Here is a 23356-nt window from a genome sequence, read left to right as displayed (position 1 = left end):
GTATGCATGTGAGTACATATCGTAAATACATTCGCTATAATTTAGGATGACTTCAACAACTTGACTGGAAGACAACCGCACTTCGGTTTGGTTGGGTAATGTTTGGTTATAGGCGGACGTCTAAATGAAAATGTTTGCATACCGCTCAACTCACTTCATGTCGCTGCAGTGTTCTTCGCTTGATGGGCTATAACAATGTGCAAAATTATTTCCGAGTTCAATTTCACACATTAAGGAAGACATTTGATTTTACAACTTCCTCCGGAATACAGTGTTCAATAATTGAAGATATTGTACATTCGATTCTGGGTTGTCTTTAATATGCTCTTGGCTTGTTTTGTTGCAAGCAGGCATTGAAATCGACGGACAGACAGGCAGACACGTTTGTGGAATATTGGTGGTTGTTGTCGGCAAGGAAATAAGTATCGCAGTTTGTTGAGAGTTTAAAGGGATTTAAGCGTAAATATAGGACTGGATGGTGGGAGGAGTTTGTAAGTGATGGCAAATACGTAATAAATACATCTTGGGATCAAAGGATACATGAAGTAAAGAGAAAGTGGGTGGTCGTATAAGTTTTTTTAGTTTTTTAGTGCATAATCCTATTTCACACATTGTGGTCTTAAAAGCCATTTATAAATTTTTAAAGGAATAAATGACAATTTGGACTAAAATTATTTAAAGGCTAAAACAAATGACACCACATGACAGGGAATGATTACAAAATACTGAGCGCATAGCCTACAATTGATCATTCTTGCAAAAAACACAGTTAAAGAGTGCTAAGTTCGGCCGTGCCGAATCTTGGGAACCCACCATCATGGATTCTGTTTGTTTGTTTGTCTGTTCTTTATAGATTCAAAAACGGCTAAACTGATTTTCTTGAAATTTTCACAGATGGTGCACAATGATCCCGAGGAAAAAATAGGGTACTAAATTTTTCAGAAACGTCAGATCTCAGAGATGGGTGGTGCGATTTAAGCGAAATTTTGTGTGATCTCTTATAGTAACCTAAAAACAAAAATTTTCTAACTATTATAACTATTTTTGATGAGGTACCTGGGGGCCGCCCAGGTACCTCATATATATATATATATATATATATATATACTACGTTTTTTGATATCTGAAGAGGGGGCGGAGCCTCCCCGTATCTGATATCCAATTGTCGGACCAAGTGCTAGGGGGACCACCCAAGCTCCAAAACACCCCTAAATCGGACATACTTACCGACCATGGCAATATAAGAATCAAATGAAACGTATTTGCGAGTAGAATACGAATATCCAAATGTGGGACCATATATTTGGGGTACCGCTCTTTCCCCAAAAACCCCCCAAAGGAAACAAATTTGCCGTCCATGGCAATATGTGGTTAAGTGAAAGTTATTTAGGATTAGATATCTATTTTGATAACCAATTTTGCGGCCTCATCCTATAAACTCTACTTAAACCTATGGCAATATGGGGTTTAAATTGATCTTATTTGAGACAAGACCACGATGCTGATATTTTTGTCAGAGCCAAGTGTCTAAGAGACCACCTCTCCCCGAAAACACTCCTAAATCGGTCATCATGAAATTACCTGGCGGAAATAAAATCTTTAGATTGACATTAAATTCTCTGAGCGAATTCGTGGTCCAATAAAGATTATATGGGATTCAGATAAAGGCACTTATATTGTTATGTTGTTAGTCAAGCGATATGAAAATATTGGGTTGCCCAAAAAGTAATTGCGGATTTTTTAAATGAAAGTATATGCATTTTTAATAAAACTTAGAATTAACTTTAATCAAAAATACTTTTTTTACACTTTTTTTCTAAAGCAAGCTAAAAGTAACAGCTGATAACTGACAGAAGAAAGAATGAAATTACAGAGTCACAAGCTGTGAAAAAATTTGTCAACGCCGACTATGTGAAAAATCCGCAATTACATTTTGTTCAACCCAATATTATTTTCATAGCATGGTATTTCACTAAAAGCTCTCTAATTGTCGAAAATAAATATTCAAAGGATAATTTTGTCCCATTAAAAGTAAAAGAAGGCGCATCGGAGCGGAGTGTGAAAAAGTTAATTTTTTGGTAAAAAAAGGTATATTCATTGATCAGTCTATACTGAAAAATTTTGCTTAAATACCTTAATTATTTCTTTTGTTTTTGTAAAGAAGACACATTGGAGATGCCTTTTTAAGTGAAATCTGAAAAAGATGTTTCAACTTAACCGCATGTTATATGTACATTAAAATAGGCAATTTTTTATTAAATTCCAAAGCTCAGATCCCCCATTTGGGTTTATGTTTTTTTATCCATATGTATCCTAAATCCATGCAACAAAATTTTTGCACCTAACAATATTTGTATCCTCCACAGCAAATTTACTAAAAAATGCCAATTTAAAACCATCTTTGCCCAAAATGGGTATTTGGGAGATTTTTGTAAAAAAGTTTCTCGCAGAATTAGTTTATGGTTTTTAAGGTACTTTTATCTACAAAATTCAAAAACAAATATTAAAATATCTGTAATCGTTTTTTATACCCACCACCGAAGGATGGGGAAATATTAAATTTGTCATTCCGTTTGCAACACATCGAAATATCCATTTCCGACCCTATAAAGTATATATATTCTTGATCAGCGTAAAAATCTAAGACGATCTATACATGTCGGTCCGTCTGTACGTCTGTCTGTTGAAATCACGCTACAGTCTTTAAAAATAGAGATATTGAGCTGAAATTTTGCACAGATTCTTTTTTTGTCCATAATCAGGTTAAGTTCGAAGATGATATCGGACTATATCTTCATATAGCTCCTATATAGACCGATCGGCCGATTTAGGGTCTTAGGCCCATAAAATCCACATTTATTATCCGATTTTGCTGAAATTTGGGACAGTGAGTTATGTTAGGCCCTTCAACATCCTTCGTCAATTTGACCGAGATCGGTCGAGATTTGGATATAGCTGCCATATATACCGTTCCTCCGATTAAGAGTCTTAGGCCCATAAAAGCCACATTTATTATCCGATTTTGCTGAAATTTTGGACAGTGTCTTAGGCCCTTCGACATCCTTCGTCAATTTGACCGAGATCGGTCGAGATTTGGATATAGCTGCCATATAGATCGAACTCTCGGTTTAAGATTTTTGGCCCATGAGAGGGGCACTTACTGTCCGATGTCGCTGAAATTTGGGACATTGAGCTAAGCCTCATTTATTATCCATTTTGCTGAAATTTGGGACAGTGCGTTGTGTTAGACTTTTCGACATTTTTCTGCAACTTGGGCTAAATTGGTGCAGATTTGGATATAGCTGCCATATAGACCAATCTCCCGTTTTTTTACTTGTTTTTCTTAAATTTTTTTTTAATTTTAATTTTTTTTTTATGTAAACTAAAATGTTGGCCTATTTTTGGAATGACTATCAAAGCCATGAATATGTAAAATGAATTATGTGTACACAAATTGGGAAAAAAGCTTCACTTTTTGATACATATTTGAAAAATTGTACAAAAAAGAATATATTCTTAATAATACTTTTTGAGTTTTGCAGATATTCATTTTGTGTAAAGATAATTTCAAAATAAGCATTTGTTTTGTAAATTTGCCGTGCAGACCACCAATAGTGTTAGGTGTAAAAAAGTTCTTGTATGAGTTTAGGACACATTCGGGGTAAAAAAAACATATACCGAAATGGTGGATCTAGGCTTTGGAATTTGAGAACTAGAGGGGTTTTTCCAATTTATTAATAAAAAAAATTGCCTATTTTACATTACATATACCATCTGGTTAAAATGACATATATATTTTACAAATTTCACTTTAAATGCATCTACAATACATACTAATCAACGAAAATAATTTTTTTTTACCATAAAATGCAAAAATTACATTTTTTAGCATTTTTTGACGCAACAAGATCATTGACAATTTCGTCACCAATCCAAATCATGCATTAAATGAAAATCATACCACAAATACCTTCGTAAATTGCAAAATACAAAGCCAATTTCGGCCAAAATTTCAACAAATAAAAATTAAAAGTTGAATATCCTTGAAGCCAGTGGAGATTATATATACCTCAAGGTATGCATAATCGGGTTGCAAATGAAGATTTAGCAAAATAATGCCCTTCAACTAGATTTATTTTGTATATATTTGTATCGGAATCCATGGTTGTGGGTTCCCAAGATAATGCCCGACCGAACTTAGCACGCTTTTACTTGTTTTTGAAGTAAAATTAATACATTTTAGCTCCAAAGCAATGAAATGATTTTTATTTTACCTTTGTATTACCTACCCTCAATTTAAATTTGAAAAACATAATTGACCCCAATGGCGGCTTGAGAAAAGGCCCTAAAAAGACGCAAATCGTCTCCAGAAATTTTGTTGTTGTTGTCCATATATTTGTTTTCGTTTTGGGTTTCGGGTACTATTTCGTGAGGTCAAACTCCTAATCGTCACACTTCAAGCTGAATGCGAGGTACCTCTGCCAACAATATGGTTTTGGGTTGTCGGAACTCTGGTATTGCCATCTAGAAGTTCACAGCAAGTGGACAGAGTGGGCCTAGGGGGGGCTATATTGCCAACCCTGGCACTGAGATCTCTTTCCCATTACCTGACCATAATACGGTCGTGCAAGTGGAGATACGGGCGTCATGTAATGTGTAAGGTGGTATGGTGTTAACGCGAAGACAGCGTGTGTGAACATCTTCCCGGACAGTAATATTACCATCATGGGGGTTGTACCTGGTTACTACAAAAAGGACGATGGGGTTAAAACGGTTTTGAAGTGTAGGACTGATATTAACCTTCTCTTAGTATGACATGATCCGCATCGTTTGGACGCCGTGCTATAGCGAAGTATGGGAAAGTGTATTGATTTTGGCCTGAAGGCTAGAGGACTGTCGTCAGTAAACTTATTGAGTACGAAGTCTTAGTCCTCACATGCAGTCAAGCAAACGGTTTAAGAACAAATTTACGAAAAAACCAAATATTTGATTGTCAGCAAAAACGACGATCACGACAGTGTCACTTTAGATATTCAAAACATGTTTATCGATAAAGTAAAAAGAGAGAAATTAGAATCCGTATATAAATGGGAAGAGAGGCATTTGTTAAGTGCTAAAAATATTTACGAGTCACTATATAAATCTAGGGACGAAGTTAGATTTCATAAAGATATATGTACATACATATACAAGGTCCACTTATCTGTATGCAACTAAACATGGACTATAAAATCAGCTGATATAAGGAAGTTGGAGTCGTTAGAAATCTGAGCCAACATACGAGTATTATAAATATCATTGACTCTCTTTGTAGCCAATGCAGAGGTTCTAGAAACGATGCGTTGTGAAAGAGTGGTACTAACACACGCGATAAGTGATAGTTTGTGTATGGCATGCCGAGAAGATGATGTGACGTTGAAGCATTTTCTATGTCATTGACGGTTTTCGCGAACCCCTACACTTACATAGGGACACAATACCACACTTGAACCACGTAGGTGTGTGGTATGGAGAACAATTAAGGCCAAAAATGCAATTCCACAAACAAATCTCAGAAAGCAACGCGCAAAAGTTAAAACATTTACAACTTTGACGACTAAAATCAAATGTCATTCTGTGTTTTCTCACGTGGACTAGTGTTTTTAGGCGTCAAAGTTAAAAATTGTTAAACTTTTGGACATTGTTTTTGTGGGATTTGTTTGCAGAGTTCCAGTTTTAAACGCAACGCTGACAGACAAAGTCCAACTCATCCAGTTTTGGCCTTTAGGTATTTTGGGAGTAGCACGAATTTCCTGACTTTCATTCTTCGAGATTACTGTTATTGAATAGTAAATTTATACGAAGATGGTGCTAAAAGTAACCGACCTAATAAAGAAATACTACAAATTCGGGAACCATTTTTCTTTATTTCTCAACATAATCCTCCTAAATACATGAATCTTTGCCATCGTAGCTGTGAAATTGTGAACGGCGTGAGCACACGCGGCAACTACAGCTTTCTCATCATAAAAATTTCCGCCACTCCATGTATTTCCAAAATCGAAATTTACCAAAATTCTTCTTTATTGTGAAATTGGTAAGGACGCCTAAAATCTTAATTTGAAAAATTCAATATTTTGATGAAATTTTTTATTTGTGCTCAGTTTTGCTCTCAAACTTGTTTTATAATTTCAACAGGTTATTGTTTTTTTATCGGTCTATTAGTTTTAAATGATTTTCATTTCCATAAGATTCAATGCAAACACACTACAAAAATTAAGCAACTATAATTGTTAAATATTTCAATACAATAAATTTTGAAAAAATTGTACGAATTATCATCTACATTCTGCCTAAATGACGTCGCTAATTTCTTTTTAGAACTTCATTAAAAACGATCGAAAATCCGTTTTTGATAGAAAAGATGTCCCGCAAAAATTCCATCCAACTAATTTATTGGTGATAAAATAATTTCCAAATGTATTGGTGATAAAATAAGAAAATGTGGTAAAATTTAAAACAAAAAGCGTGGCCGGGCTGAACCTTGGGAACCCACCACCATGGATTCTGCTTAAAATTTATACAAAATAAATGAGTTGAAGGGCATAATTTTATTCTACATAAAAAACTTCTGTCAAACCAGCAAAAATTAAAGCTTCTAGGAACTGAAAGACCGGTATAAATGTGAGCTATGGCACAGTTGTTGGAAGTCATAACGGAAAACCACATGCAAAATTCAGCCAAGGGGACAAAAATTGCGGCTTCCAGGGGCTCAAGAAGTCAAATCGGAAGATAAGTTCATATGGAAGCTATATATAAATCTGAACCGATATAGTCCATTTGCAATCCCCAACGACCTGCATCGATAGTAAATATCTGTGCAAATTTTCAAGCGGCTAGCTTTACGCGTTCGACTATTGTGATTTCGAAGGACGGACTGGATCGACTCAGAACGTCGAGACGACCAAGAATATACAATATATACTTTATGGGGTCTTAGACAAATATTTATTTCATTCCCATCCTATGAGTATAGAAATCAAAAACACGATGAGATTTCTACGTTATTGCAGTTGTAAACTTTTTTCTTCCTTTGCCCACTTACTGGTGTCAAACGATCTAGCGGTACGCTTAAGTGCTCTCATAGATAAAAGTCTGCTAACTAATATTATTTTAACACATTTCCTCACTTAAGGTGGGTACTATGTTCGAGTTTCATAGTGAAAATTAATATTTTGTACGACTACTTTTTGTAGATAATAGCTTTTGAAGCAAAAAGAATTCTTGATTTCATTCGTTAGGGCATTCCCATTATTTATGATAAAATTTTTGTAGTTTTTGAAAAAGGTAAACGAGAACAAGTAAAAGCGTGCCAAATTCGGCAGGGCCCAATTTTATATACCCTCCAACATGGATCGCATTTGTCGAGTTCTTTTCCCGGCATCTTTTCTTAGGCAAAAAAGGACATAAGAAAAGATTTGCTCTGCTATTAGAGCGATATCAATATATTGTCCGATTTGGACCACAATTAAATTATATGTTGGAGACCTGTGTAAAATGTCATCCAATTCGAATATGAATTGCGCCCTTTGGGGGCTCAAGAAGTAAAATAGAGAGATCGATTTATATGGGAGCAGTATTGGGCTAAAACCGATTCAGACCATAATAAACACGTATGTTGATGGTCATGAGGGAATCCGTCGTAAACAATTTCAGGCAAATCGGATAATAATTGCTCACTCTAGAGGCTCAAGAAATCAAGTCCCCAGATGGGTTTATATGGCAGCTATATCAGGTTATGGACCGTTTTGAACCATACTAAGCACAGTTGTTGGATATCATTAAAAAAATACTGCGTGCAAAAATTCATTCCAATCGGATAAGAATTGCGTACTCTAGAGGCTCAAGAAGTCAAGACCCAAGATCGGTTTATATGGCAGCTATATCAAAACATGGATCGATATGGCTCATTTACAATACCAATCGACCTGCACTAATAAGAAGTATTTGTGCAAAATTTCAAGCGGCTAGCTTTACTCCTTCGGAAGTTAGCGTGCTTTCGACAGACAGACGGATGTACGGACGGACATGGCTAAATCGACATAAAATGTCGCGACGATCAAGAATATATATACTTTATGGAGTCTCAGACGAATATTTCGAGTAGTTACAAACAGAATGACGAAATTAGTATACCCCCATCCTATGGTGGATGGTATAAAATCATGGGTATTTCACTGTGAAATACCATCTTAATACCCTCTTTTTTGCAAACCTGCAATTTGACTCGTCGAATTTCATTAAAGATTTTCGTACATAATACATAAGGAAATCATTATTCGCAAAATCTTTTCATTGTAAAAAGATTTTCTTGGAAGAAAATCAAAAGTTGAAGAAGTAAATTTTAAATTGTTTTAAATAATATTGCACTGTATCCTGCAATCTCAATAAGATTTTAAGTACAAACAAGTAAAAGCGTGCCAAGTTCGGCCGGGCCGAATCCTATATACCCTCCACCATGAAATCGGTTCATAACCTGATATAGCTGCCATATAAACCGAGCTGGGATCTTGACTTCTTGAGCCTCTAGAGATCGCTAATATTGTCCGATTTGGCTGAAATTTTGTACGACGGATTCTCTCATGACCATAAACATACGTGTTTATTATGGTCTGAGTCGGTCTATAGCCCGATACAGCTCCCATATAAATCGATTTTTTTATTTTACTTCTTGAGCCCCCGAAGGGCGCAATTCTTATTCGAATTGGCTGACATTTTACACAGGTCTCCAAAATATAATTTAATTGTGGTCCAAACCGGACCATATGTTGATATCGCCCTATTAGCAGAGCAAGTCTTTTCTTATATCCTTTTTTTTGCCTTAGAAGAGATGTCGGGAAAATAACTCGACAAATGCGATCCATGGTGGAGGGTATATAAGATCCGGCCCGGCCGAACTAAGCACGCTTTTACTTGTTTTTCTATTCTAGAAAGCATTAAACAATGGTCTAAAGCCGGACAATATCCTGCAATGGAATCTCAATAAGAAATATAAAAAAAATAATTCATTTAAATTTAGTCTTTTAAAAAAATTTTATAGATATTTTTTTTTTAAGTTTTGTCTTTAGAAAAAATTTAATTAAAATGTTGTCTTTAAAAAAAAATTAAAGAAATTTTGTTTTTAAGAAATAATTTCGAGAGGGTTCCGACACGTACTGAAGTTTTGTCATCAAAAAATGTTACGGTGAAATTTTATTTAAGAAAGTTCATTAAAATTTGTTTAAAAAAAATCGTTAACATTTTGTTTTTACTAAGAATTTCAATACAATTTTGTCCTCAAGAAAAATTATTTTAAGGCTGTCCTGGCATTAGCAAAATGTTGTCTCTGTAGAACATTAAAAATATTAAATTTTGGCATTTTAATAAATGTTACTGAAATTTTTTTGTTTTGAATAAATTTAATTTAAATTTTTTCTTTAGACAAAATCATTTTTTCGGAGCAGAAAAGAAAATCACTTCAACCTTATTCGATAAATATGTAGATCGTAATATTTATATGCATTATTAAGTGAATAAAAAATGTAACGTCGCTCCGAACATAGCTTAAATCCAGTGGTATAAGTTAGCTTAGGTTAAAGTGGGAGTCTGCTATCAGGCTCACTAACACGTTATTGTCCATTGTGATACCACAGGGATAGAGAAGGAAGATACCTTCTAGTTCCTACCGTTGAACCATTTAAGAAGATCAACAACTTGCTAATGTTCACATCCGCTAAATCAGACAAGTTCTTAAGGAAATGATAACCTAAACTGCCAGTGCGGGACTCACACACAGCTCATGTTCTATAGTTTCTTTTCTCCTTCGACTTCCTGGCAGCTTCTGCAACATTTGTTACTTGCAATCTTCAGTCCGTCAGCATGTTTTCCGATCAGACGGACACAATGACTGAAACGTCTGTTCTAGCCAGCGACAGCTGGCAGCAAGATTTGGTCACATAATTTTCGAATGTTCACTACGCCAACTTTGAGGCCATCTATTATTCGTTGCCTTGCGGGACTTATCCTGAAAACGTAACTTTTATGTCACTAGAGGCATATCCACAGATTCCAGTTCCCTCGGAAAGTGTAAAGAAGTTTCTAGTATCGCAAGCTTATTCCCCAATTTTGTTGGGAATAAAGAATTCGACAACGGAATAAACACAACAAGCACAAGAGACCCTGTTTCCAATCATTAATGATTGATAGTATTATTAGCGTTATAAGAATATGAAAATAAACAGATGCATCTGAATAAAAAAATTGTACACATCTGCTTGTTAGATCGCCCAGGCCTCCCACACATTCTTAAGCAGGACCCAACTCTTGGATACATGTATGAGAGTAACAATTTTTGTTTGCAAAACCAGAAAATATGCTCAATTACAATATTACAATAACACTGGCAACAAAAGCATCATTTAATACCAGCATTATGTGGTCAGAGAACATTCAACTTTTAATCCTCAAAAATAACATGCGGGCTGTGACTTCTAATGTCTGCCCTGCAAAGTTCCAGACTTACACATGGCCACACATATTGGTCAGCCATTTGACTTTTCCGAAGCAAATGGTCAAATGGGCCAGCAGTTAACACGTAAACATCATTATGTCATTAGTGTGCAAATGAGTGCTGTGCGGCATTGTACTGTTCATTGTTGGACCCGCTTTCTGGGCCAGTCGTGAGAAGAGCGGAATTTTATTCTGTGGGTGGTCTGTTGCTCCATGTTGAGCCATGTCATGTCACTTAAACCTCATGTTAGTTGAGTTTTCATGAACTTTTTGGAAGCGCTGGAGCCATTGGTGAGCACTACATTAAACGAACATTTGCATGCTTTAGAAACACAATCTAAGGCGAATATTGCACACGCATTCGTTCTTACGTTGAAAAAATGCGTATAGGTAATTCATACATATGTACATATATGTGAATCGACCATCAATATCCTTCCACATATTAGAATATGCATAATCACAGGAAAATCTTACTCAAGGCGAGTATAACTAAGATGCAGTAAATAGGATTTTGCTTTTAATGCTTCTCTTCAAATGCCATATTGCGTAAAGGTGGTAGTCAGAAATTGTTAATCGGTCCTATTTCTATCTAATAATAGTCTACAACAATATACATACCACTGTGGAAAAGGGTTTGCAAGACTCAAAGGGCAGACGGAGAGACTCAATAATGCACGCATCATCTCAATGTCAACCAATTTTAAATTGTATTTGGCAAGCAGAAAGTCACTGATGTAGTATAAACTCTATAACATTGGGATCTCACATGGTCATGAAAAGATCACAATCGTGAAATCTGAAATAGATCGCTTTCGAGGAGATAACGATATAAAACAAGTAAAAAGGTTCTAAGTTCGCCCGAGCCGAATCTAATATACCCTTCACCATAGATCGAATTCCCAAGTTCTTTTATAGGCAGCCATTAAAAAGGGGGAAATTGGAAATCAACCAATAAATGAACTAGAATTGTTTCATTTAGTTGCTTTAGGTATATATTTGAATGTTGGCAGTCATAGCTGAAATCATAATGCAAAATTTCATAACCAATAATCTACATCCATAGGAAGAATCTGAGCGAAATTTCAAACGAATTCTTTTAGTCGTTCAGACACTATCGCGATTTTCACAAATGGACAGACGGCCATACCTAAAACGAGGGTTCATCATTACGGACTTTATGGTAAAGGAAGTCGTGAAATGCTTCCAGCTGTTTAGGGAACATACCATCAGATCTTGATCGTTTGGGTGGTGTGTAACTGTCGGATGGACGACGAAAATCCTATGGGGGGATCCAGATCGTGAGAGCCCGAACCTATTGCTGAATGGAAGTAGGAAGAAGGAGGTCAGTATGACTTTCAAAATCATTACGGTACACATAGGACTAGGGCGCACTTATTAAAAATAGGTCCGACAAGTGACAGCGTGTATATGGCATGTAGGAAGATGATGGGACGTTAGAACATTTTCTATGTGAATGACCGGCTTTCGCGGATAATAGTCGTCGGCACTTCGATACGCAGACTTGAACAGACATGCGGGCATAGAATATAGGATGAAATGGGAATTTGAAAGCAGCACGGAATTCCAAACATAGATTTCTTCGGGGTTACATTTAGGTATGAAAAATGATTTAATACAATGCTAGCCCACTCAAGCACGCTCCGCTGTGCCTCCTACAATACACTAAATAAAAATTTATTTATATTTATAATCTAGAATATACTTATATTTATAATTCAGAATCAAGTAAAGTAAAGAGGGTTCAGAGTTTTTGCTAACACTAAGAGATGGGTGCAATATGTTTTAAGGTAAGAAGCAATATATTTTTGTAAATTTTTGTGTCCGTATAGACTAAGATTTACTGGCAATATTCAGGTAGTTTAAAATGATCATGCTATGAATATTTATTTTAATAATGGATTTATTGAATAAATTTTGCAATCCCTCACACACCCCCTGTGTGAGGGATTGCCCTTCCACAGAACAACCGAAAGTGGCATGTAGCGCTATCTGGTAGTATGGGGTCTCCAATGGAAGGCAGAACGAACCTGACATTAAAATATGACGTCAAGTGTTTGGGGGTCATCCTTATTACTTAAACCAGCTATCAAGACAACGAGGGTTTCACAAGTAAAGTGAGGACCATACTTTAATATATGGTTTCTAATTTCAGAGAGTTTAACCCCAAAATGCATTAACGGATATGTAACCTTACTAAACAGTAAGTATGTTAAGCACCTAAAATGACTATATATATTCAAGTCTCTAGCTCTCGCCCCTCCTTCAATTTCAACCAATCGCACATATAACCCGATAAAAACAATAACACCCTCTTGGGCTCGAATCCTACAAACAATAAAAAGGCGTTAAGTTCTGCCTAACTTTGGATACCCATCATCTCGGCTATATATGTAAACCACCTTTCATCAAAATCTGCTGAAAATTGCATACCTTATGTCCCGATTTGGACCAAATACTAATAAGTACAAGTCATTGTTCAATTGTGTATAGCAAAATATTGGTATTTTTAGTAGTTATATCTAACAATAAACCTATCTGAACCATATACAACATGGATATCGAAAAGCCTAACATGAGTCAATGTGTCAAATTTCAGTTAAGTTCTATTATATATGCGCCTTTTTTGGGGCCAAGACTTTAAATCGAGATATCGGTTCAAAATTTCAGAAATATGTGGAGGGGTTTAACTTAACTCTCTGTCCCAAATTTCGCTAACAGCGGACAATAAATGCGCCTTTTATGGGCCCAAAACATTAAATCGAAAGATCGGTCTATATGGCGGCATTGTCCAAATCTGGACCGATCTGAGTGAAATTAAAGAAGGATCACTGTCCCAAAATGCGGCGAATTCGGACAACAAATGCGCCTTTTATGGGCTCAAAACCTAACCGAGAGATCGGTCTATATCCAAATCGGGACCGATCTGTGCCATAATGCAAAAGTATGTCAAGGGGGTTAATTTAACTCACTGTCCCAAATTTCGGCGACATCGGACAATAAATGCGCCTTTTATGGACCTAAGACCCTAAATCGGAGGACCGGTCTAAATGGCAGCTATATCCAAATCTGGATCGATCTGGGCCAAATTAAAGAAGGATATCGAAGGGCATAACACAACTCACTGTCCCACATTTCAGCAAAATCGGATAATAAATGTGGCTTCTATGGACCTAAGACCCTAAATCGGCGGATCGGTCTATATGGGGCTATATCAAGATATTGTCCAATATAGTCCATCTTCGAACTTAACCTGCTTATGGACAAAAAAAAAAATAATCTATGTGAAGTTTCAGTTCGATATCTCTATTTTTGAAGACTGTAGCGTCATTTCAACAGACAGACGGACGGACATGTCCAGATCGTCTTAGATTTTTACACTGATCAAGAATATATATACTTTATAGAGTAGGAAATGGATATTTCGATGTGTTGCAAACGAAATGACAAAATGAATATACCCCCATCCTTCGGTGGTGGGTATAAAAATTGGGAATAGTGCCTGTGTGGCTGCACAATCTTTACCTTTAAGATATTGACTGCATTCAACCGAGTTGTGTGCTAACAATATGAAGTATATTTAAAGTGAAGATACACTCACGAGACCTAAAAGTTTAACTTATAAATATAAGTAAATTTTTTTTCTGTGTATTGTAGAGGGCACGGAATGGTACCAATTTCCTTAAAATCCCATATTGGCAGTACTATGTACCACTCGCTTTTATAAAACCCACACTCATAGAGAAAGTTTGCTAAACAAAGCAAACACTGTCTGCTAAATATCAGTTGTTGTCATTGGACCGTACTTCTTCAATGATGATGCGAATCGAAACATAACTGTGAATGGCGAGCGCTATCGTGAAATGATATCCAACTTTTTTTTTTGCACAAAATGCGAAAGCTTGACTTGCATGGCATGTGGTTTTAACAAGACGGTGCCACATGCCACAAAGCATCCATACCAATGGACTTACTGAGATCGTGCCATTTAACTCCCTTAGACAACACCTAAGCCAGTAATTGGCATGTTGTGCGCTATAAATACTATTGTAAAAAAGTTGTTCAAAAAATAAACACACAAAATTCAGAAAATTTCATGAAATCTTTATTTGAATCGATGGTACGGTCCATATAATTTAATGTTTGAGGAAGAAGGGTTCATCCGCTTAGTCCAATTTTGCCATACCCTTTCCAAAAATTCGGCCGGTATCTCACGAAAAAATGCTTCAGTATTGTCTTCCAATGCGTCAATTTAAGAGGGCTTGTCTGTATAGACACGAGCTTTCACATAGCCTCACCCACAAAAAAAACTTTAATGGCGTAAAATCGAACAATCTAGGCGGCACATTGACCGGTTCCGAACGTTAAATAAAATGTGAATAGAACATTGTTACGCGTGCTATGTGACATGTGGTACCGTCTTTTTGTACCACATCTTATCTAATAACCAATTTCATATCTTTTATCAAATTCGGTTCAGAATGAGATATAGCTCCCAAGTTCCAATTAAAGGGTAGGAGTAGAGTATTATATAGTCGACACCGCCCGACTTTTGCCTTTCCTTACTTAATTTTTTCAGACAAAAAATCAAGTGACAGTTCCTTTAACTAAATTAACTGAATATATCGCTTAATTTTCAATGTTTGACGAATTTTATATTGATGCTGATCAAACAATGTCACTTTACATACCCCCAAGAGGTGGAAATGCAGGTTTTGTCCGATTTTAGATTGTTTAGATTTTTAAATCACAAAAATTGTGTTCCTTGTTCATCTCAGAATTCTTTGGTTTTCACCCGCTGGGTTGGTAACAATATTAAAACATATACATAAGTACATGTATCCACCACTGTTTACGTTATAATCTATGACATGTACTACAGATATAGTACTATTAACTAAAATGTAAACGAAGGTGCAACTGCTTGGGGTGGAGTGTTTTTGTTTGATTGTATGTGCGTAGATCTGTCGGCCCGCTTGAGGATGGATGCATTCAGCTGAGCATGAACATCATCAGCAGCAAGAAAGAAGCATTGTTTTATGGCGAGTGTTTCTGACATCGTACACGAAAAGGAGTGAAATGCAGTTTCCCACCCAGGACTTGTATTTCAGATTTCACATCATATACTTTGAGGCGATCTATGGCTATATGAGTACATGTGAATTTGTGTGGGACCGTATTTGGAAATGTGCGTGTGTATGTGTATGTCACAGGGAGGTGTTTGATCAAAAGAATAATGGAAGGCAAAGAGGGACAAGAACAGACTTGTGTGCATTGTTAGTATCTGTGGACGTATTGTGTGTGCATCTGCAGCCATCTGTCATGCTTTCTTTTAATCATGTTATAATAATAGATGTCTGTACGTAGATACCTTTACAGATATATATGAACGTATACATATGAACGTTAGATGAGTAAGAATGTGTGAGCCCAAGTACTGCTTCATTACTATACAAAATATACTTTGGTTGTAATGCTGCTATAATAACAACAATGTTATTTAACCTGTTTAAGGTACTTGTTTCCTTTTATGCACACTCCCAATGATCATAATAGGTATAATAATAAGTAACAAGAAAAAGGCATTAAGTTCGGGCGGCCCGCATTTTGGAGTCCCGCCACATCGGATATAGTATTTATGTGGCAACCCTATTATTTAGTACTTCAGATCAACTGTCACATGCTATTTTATTTGTTATTTTATCTATATAATTTTAAGCCCGTTTTATAACAGCCGTTTGACATAAGACTTTAACCTCCCTACTCTTTTCCGTCCATCACTCAACCGAACAAATCATATCATTGTATCGTCTACAACTACTACTACAAATGTGAAAAGAAATTTCAAGTTGAGTTGTATATTATAGTACGATAATATATTATTTATATATAATATATTATATAATATAATACAGAAATTTTAATATAGGTAAAAACAAAGTTGTCAAATATATATTAACCACTCTTCGACAAACTGCGGTCATAATTTATGAGCCCGTAGCATGTCGAGGGATCAAACACAACTCATTCCTCCAAATTTCAGCGAAATCGGGTATTATATGGTCTTTATGTAAATTGGTATATAACTCTTTATGACAGCTATATCAAAATATTAAGCGATCAGTACCATTTTCGGAGTGGATGTTTAGAGGGTTTATAACCCACCGTATCAAATTTCTGCAAAATCGGGTAATACAAATTATATTTATAGGTGAAAGATATTAAATTGTATATAGGGGCTATATCCAAATATGGTTCGATCTGAGCTTCGCACGGACGTGGAAGAAGCTAACAGCGAATTTCAGCCAAGGTTAGCCCTTTGAGGACGAATTTGTATTGTTGCTCTAAAATACACATTTAGTAATGGACTTTTGAAAATTTGTAAAGGGTCATTTTTTTGAGGTTAGGATTTTCATGCATTAGTATTTGACAGATCACGTGGGATTTCAGACATGGTGTCAAAGAGAAAGATGCTCAGTATGCTTTGACATTTCATCATGAATAGACTTACTAACGAGCAACGCTTGCAAATCATTGAATTTTATTACCAAAATCAGTGTTCGGTTCGAAATTTTGACAAATTTTGTTTAGCGATGAGGCTCATTTCTGGTTGAATGGCTACGTAAATTAGCAAAATTGCCGCATTTGGAGTGAAGAGCAACCAGAAGCCGTTCAAGAACTGCCCATGCATCCCGAAAAATGCACTGTTTGGTGTGGTTTGTACGCTGGTGGAATCATTGGACCGTATTTTTTCAAAGATGCTGTTGGACGCAACGTTACGGTGAATGAACACATTTCGAACCGAACACTGATTTTGGTAATAAAATTCAATGATTTGCAAGCGTTGCTCGTTAGTAAGTCTATTCATGATGAAATGTCAAAGCATAATGAGCATCTTTCTCTTTGACACCATGTCTGAAATCACACGTGATCTGCCAAATACTAATGCATGAAAATCCTAACCTCAAAAAAATCACCCTTTATTTAATCAAAAGAGAATATATAATATAATTTTTTCGTTTCGTTTTGGTAAGTTGCCAAAAACAATAATTTGCATTATTTATTTATTTTTTTTTTTTTCATTAATAAAATGTGTCTATTTCGAAAAAGTCTGTCAACTAGGAAGCTCTATAATCCATATTTAGGGAGCTCCTCTATCTGAAACCTTTTACAAAAATTGGTTTGCACTTCCTACACTCCGACTTGGAGTGGAAAAAGTATTTCGATAGTTGGTTTTAGCGCATGCTAAATTGCATAAATTAAGCACGACGGTACTTTGAAAAACAATAAAGCCATTTTTGATGATAAAAGTTTAAATTTTAAGAAATTTGAATAGCTGCTCTCGTATGTGTAAATTGTGTCAAAAAATCCGTGGTGAAGTGTTGCCAAGATTGGGCCAGCTGAGTGCATTTTTATACCCACCACAGAAGGACGGGGGTAAAACCATTATGTCATTCCGTTTATAACATTCCGAAATATCAATTTCTGACCCCAGAAAATACATGTATTAGGGCGACTTGATTTGAATGGATAAAAAAAGAAATAACAAGTAAAAGCTTGCTAAGTTCGGCCGGGCCGAATCTTATATACCCTCCACCATGGATCGCATTTGTCGAGTTCTTTTCCCGGCATCTCTTCTAAGGCAAAAGAGGATATAAGAAAAGATTTGCTCTGCTATTAGAGCGATATCAAGATATGGTCCGGTTTGGACCACAACTGAATTATATGTTGGAGACCTGTGTAAAATGTCAGCCAATTCGAATAAGAATTGCGCCCTTTGGGGGCTAAAGAAGTAAAATAGAGAGATCGATTTATATGGGAGCTGTATCGGGCTATAGAGCTGTATCGGGCTATAGACTATTCCGAATAAACCATGTACCTAAAATAAAATCGTAAAGGCGCGGAGCTTTCGACTTTAAATTTGTTTCCCGTTCTTTTGATATTCCATATTTGATATTCATTTGTTGTTCGATTATCATAAGATTTTGCACAAGTCACTTTTTTGGTCCAAGGACGAACCCTATTGATTTTGAAATTTGTAAATCTGTGCCGATTTTGATAAAATTTTTAACACATGTTGCAACATTGCATAGAATGTCTTGTTCTACCATTTTAAATATAAAGTTCTTAATATAAAGCAAAATATCTTACACTAAAGGAAGTGTTTCATTAAGTTGGAAAATTGATTACTTTAATATTAAGTTCGCTTATCTTTGGCTGGAATATTTAAAATTAGGACAAACATTTTTTCAATCTATGCATCAACACTACCTAAAAGATTGGTCAGCATAGGAACAACTCAAGGAGGTCTCCTCTACTTTGGAACACAACCATAATCAATATATTATTGTCTCTGAAAGAAAAGGGTGTAAAAGTCGTCGCGTATGCTCTAGGTATATACTGCAGTTGTCAGCCCTATAATGCTTTATGGTGTTGTGGTCTGGTGGCCAGCGCTTCAAAAGTCCACCTACTGTTCAATACTCAGCCGGATTCAAGGGATAGCTTGTTTATACATCACGGCCGTATTGAGGACGACACCATTTGATGAACTAAATTTAATGCCTCTGGACGTTGTGGCTAGACTAATTGCTAGCACCACTTCTGTGAGGCTGAATGAACTTTCTCTTTGTCCAGCAACGGACAGTGTATTATTCTTGATACAATGCCCGATGGTTCAACCGTAGGATCGAGAAGTAGCATTTCTTTCTTTGGTATCACAACGGACGAAAATGTCTAAGTGAGTCTGATTGCAGACGGCCACTTAAACCTACGTTTGAGGATGAAGAATTAACAGCTCGATTAAGTTTTGATTTTTTTGCATATTCGTTCTTAGAATAGTCCTATTTAATAAGTAAAGTGTCGCCAAAATGGTAAAAATGTTGCGCCTTTATGCGAAAAAACATGTCACATATATGTCCCTTTCGTTCTCAAATGTAAATATTTGGCTAGAAAAATGTTTCCGAATATTGCTTTGACTGACTGAATCATTACAAGTAAAAGCGTGCTAAGTTCGGCCGCGCCGAATCTTATATACCCTCCACCATGGATCGCATTTGTCGAGATCTTTTCCCGGCATCTCTTCTTAGGCAAAAAAGGATATAAGAAAAGAGTTGCTCTGCTATTAGAGCGATATCAAGATATGGTCCGGTTTGGACCACACTTAAATTATATGTTGGAGACCTGTGTAAAATGTCAGCCAATTCGAATAAGAATTGAGCTCTTTGTGAGCTCAAAAAGCAAAATAGATAGATCGATTTATATGGGAGCTGTATCGGGCAATGGACCGATTCAGATCATAATAAACACGTATGTCGATGGTCATGAAACAATCCGTCGTACAAAATTTCAGGCAAATCGGATAAGAATTGCGCACTCTAGAGGCTCAAGAAGTCAAGACCCAAGATCGGTTTATATGGCAGCTATATCAGGTTATGGGCCGATTTAAACCATAATTGGCACAGTTGTTGGATATAATAACAAAACACGTCGTGCAAAATTTCATTCCAATCGGATAAGAATTGCGCACTCTAGAGGCTCAAGAAGTCAAGACCCAAGATCGGTTTATATGGCAACTATATCAGGTTATGGACCGATTTGAACCATACTTGGCACAGTTGTTGGGTATCATAACAAAACACGTCGTGCGAAATTCCATTCCATTCGGATAAGAATTGCGCACGCTAGAGGTTCAAGAAGTCAAGACCCAAGATCGGTTTATATGGCAGCTATATAGGGTTATGGACCGACTTGAACTATACTTGGCGCAGTTGTTGGATATCATAACAAAACACGTCGTGCAAAATTTCATTCTGATCAGATAAGAATTGCGCACGCTAGAGGCTCAAGAAGTCAAGACCCAAGATCGGTTTATATGGCAGCTATATCAGGTTTTGAAACGATTTGAACCATACTTGGCACAGTTGTTGGATATAATAACAAAACACGTCGTGCAAAATTTCATTCTGATCGGATAAGAATTGCGCACGCTAGAGGCTCAAAAAGTCAAGACCCAAGATCGGTTTATATGGCAGCTATATCAGGTTATGGACCGATTTGAACCATACTTGGCACAGTTGTTGGATATAATAACGAAACACGTCGTGCAAAATTTCATTCCAATCGGATAAGAATTGCGCACTCTAGAGGCTCAAGAAGTCAAGACCCAAGATCGGTTTATATGGCGGCTATATCAAAACATGGACCGATATGGACCATTTACAATACCAACCGACCTACACTAATAAGAAGTATTTGTGCAAAATTTCAAGCGGCTAGCTTTACTCCTTCGGAAGTTAGCGTGCTTTCGACAGACAGACAGACGGACGGACGGACGGACGGACAGACGGACGGACATGGCTAGATCGACATAAAATGTCACGACGATCAAGAATATATATACTTTATGGAGTCTCAGACGAATATTTCAAGTAGTTACAAACAGAATGACGAAATTAGTATACCCCCCATCTTATGGTGGAGGGTATAAAAATAATTCAAGCGCGATTGGTAGTGGTGGGGTTGTGGGTCTAGTGGGGTATACAATGAGCGTCAAAGTGAAGTGTAGAAAATCATTTGCTTCAAAAAAAAAAAAAAAAATAATGTCACTGCTATGGAGAAACAGTGCAACATAAGAACCATACAACAGGTTCAGAGAACATGAGGACCACGCCCACTAAGGCACTGGATACTATTCTAGATATACGACCCATTGACATACAGATTAAGTGAGAGGCTATGAGACTTAAGGCGATGGGAAATGGATTGAGTATATAAGCGGTATAATCGAGGCGCCGATAGAGAATTGATAGGAAGAGAAGAGGTTTCCGATCGGATACATGAGATGAACCTTGAAGTCAAGTGCGAGGCACTACTGCCATCGGCACAGTCTTGGATTGACGGAATTCAGTATTGCCATCTGGAAGATCATGTTACAAGGATGGATCAAATCTAGAGAACAGAGTGGGGCTGGGGGTCTGCATTGAGAATCAAGTGACTAAGATCTGTTTTAGACTGCCTGATTATAATACGGTCCTGCAGGCGGAGATCCGGACGATCACGGAATGCGTGAAGTGGTGTGGTGCTAACGCGAGGACCTCGAGTGTGAACATCTTTACCGACAGTAAAATTGTCATAAGGGCAATAACAACCAGGACGGTAAGGTCACAAACAGTCTTGCAGTATAAGAAGGAGATTAACGCCTTCTCTGAGGATGGCAAAATCCGCATCGTTTGGGTGCCGGACCATAACGGAGTAAGGAGAAATGAAAGGGCAGACGATTTGGGGATGAAGCTCTGGCCTTCACCCCCAAATCGTCTGCCCTTTCATTTCTCCTTCCGTTTATTCCGTCAATAAACATGGTTTACCCGAAGCCTTTCGGGTCGACGCAGTCTGAGTTTAGGGAGTGGGCGACTAATGCGCATGCAACATTGTGGAACAGCGAAACGGTCAGTAGGACGACGAAAATCCTATGGGGGATCCAGATCTCGAGAAGACGAGGCTATTAGTTAAAGGAAGTAAGAATGAAGTCAGTATAGCTATTGGTATCATAACGGATCATATAGGATTACGAGCTCACTTATATAAAATCGGTGTGGCAAATGATAGCATGTGTAGGGCATGCGGGAAGATGATGAGATGTTGGAGGGTTTCCTTAGTCATCGCCCGGTTTTCGCGTCTAACAGATACCGGTACTTAGGTGGAGACACCATACCAGACATGACCCAACTTAGGGGAGTGGTATTGAAAACAATTAAGGATTTTGTAAGTAGCACGGAATTTCTAAGTTAAAATTTTCTTTTTAGAGGTTACTTAATAGTTTTTAGAGCGCACAATAAGTCGATTACTGGCTTAGGTTTATGTTCACAGTTACATAGGGCAGATTAATATCTGCACCCTCTTTTCAAACTGACCGACCCTATAAAGTATATATATTCTTGATCAGCGTAAAAATCTAATCTAAATCTAATATAGCCCCCATATAGACCGATCCTCCGCTATGGGGTCTTAGGCCCATAAAATCCACATTTCTTATCCGATTTTGCTTAAATTTGGGACAGTGAGTTGTCTTAGGCCCTTCGACATCCTCGGTCAATTTGGTTCAGATCGGTCCAGATTTGGATATAGCTGCCATATTGACTGATCCGCCGATTTAGGGTCTTAGGCCCATAAAAGCCACATTTATTATCCGATTTTGCTGAAATTTGGAACAGTGTGTTAAGCCCCTTGACATACTTCTACATTATGGCACAGATCGGTCCAGATTTGGATATAGCCGCCATATAGGCCGATCTTTCAGTTATATGTTTTGGGGCCATAAAAAGCGCTTTTATTGTCCGATGTCGCCGCAATTTAGGACAGTGAGTTCGACAGGTGAGTTCGGCCGTTCGAATCCTTCTTCAATTTCACTTAGATCGGTCCAGATTTGGATATAGCTGCCATATAGACCGATCTCTTGATTAAATGTTTTGGGCCCATAAAAGGCGCATTTATTGTCCGATGTTGCAGAAATTTGGGACAGAAAGTTAGGTTAAGCCCCTTCACATATTTCTGCAATTTGGTCTAGATTGATCAAGATTTGCATATAGCTGCCATATAGACCAATATCTTCATTTAAAGTCTTGGCCCCAAAAAAGATGCATTTATAATCCGATTTAACTTAAATTTTGACGCATTGACTTATGTTGGGCTTTTCGACATCCATGTTGTATATGGTTCAGATCGGTTAATTTTTAGATATAGCTACTAAAAGACAAATATTTTGTTCTACATAATTGAACAATGACTTGTACTTATTAGTATTTGGTTCAAA

The 23356-nt window shown here is 36.9% G+C and overlaps 1 protein-coding gene across 1 annotated transcript in view; it reads right to left on the bottom strand.

Moving 5' to 3' along the window:
- LOC106095000 (uncharacterized) overlaps positions 1 to 23356 on the bottom strand; it is a 225911-nt gene that overhangs the window by 135945 nt on the left and 66610 nt on the right. The window lies entirely within an intron of this gene.

The sequence above is a fragment of the Stomoxys calcitrans genome, chromosome 2 (assembly GCF_963082655.1).
Source record: "Stomoxys calcitrans chromosome 2, idStoCalc2.1, whole genome shotgun sequence".
Classification (NCBI taxonomy): Eukaryota; Metazoa; Arthropoda; class Insecta; order Diptera; family Muscidae; genus Stomoxys; species Stomoxys calcitrans.
The sequence above is the reverse complement of the archived record's forward strand: the minus strand, read 5'-3'. Positions and strand labels throughout refer to the sequence as shown.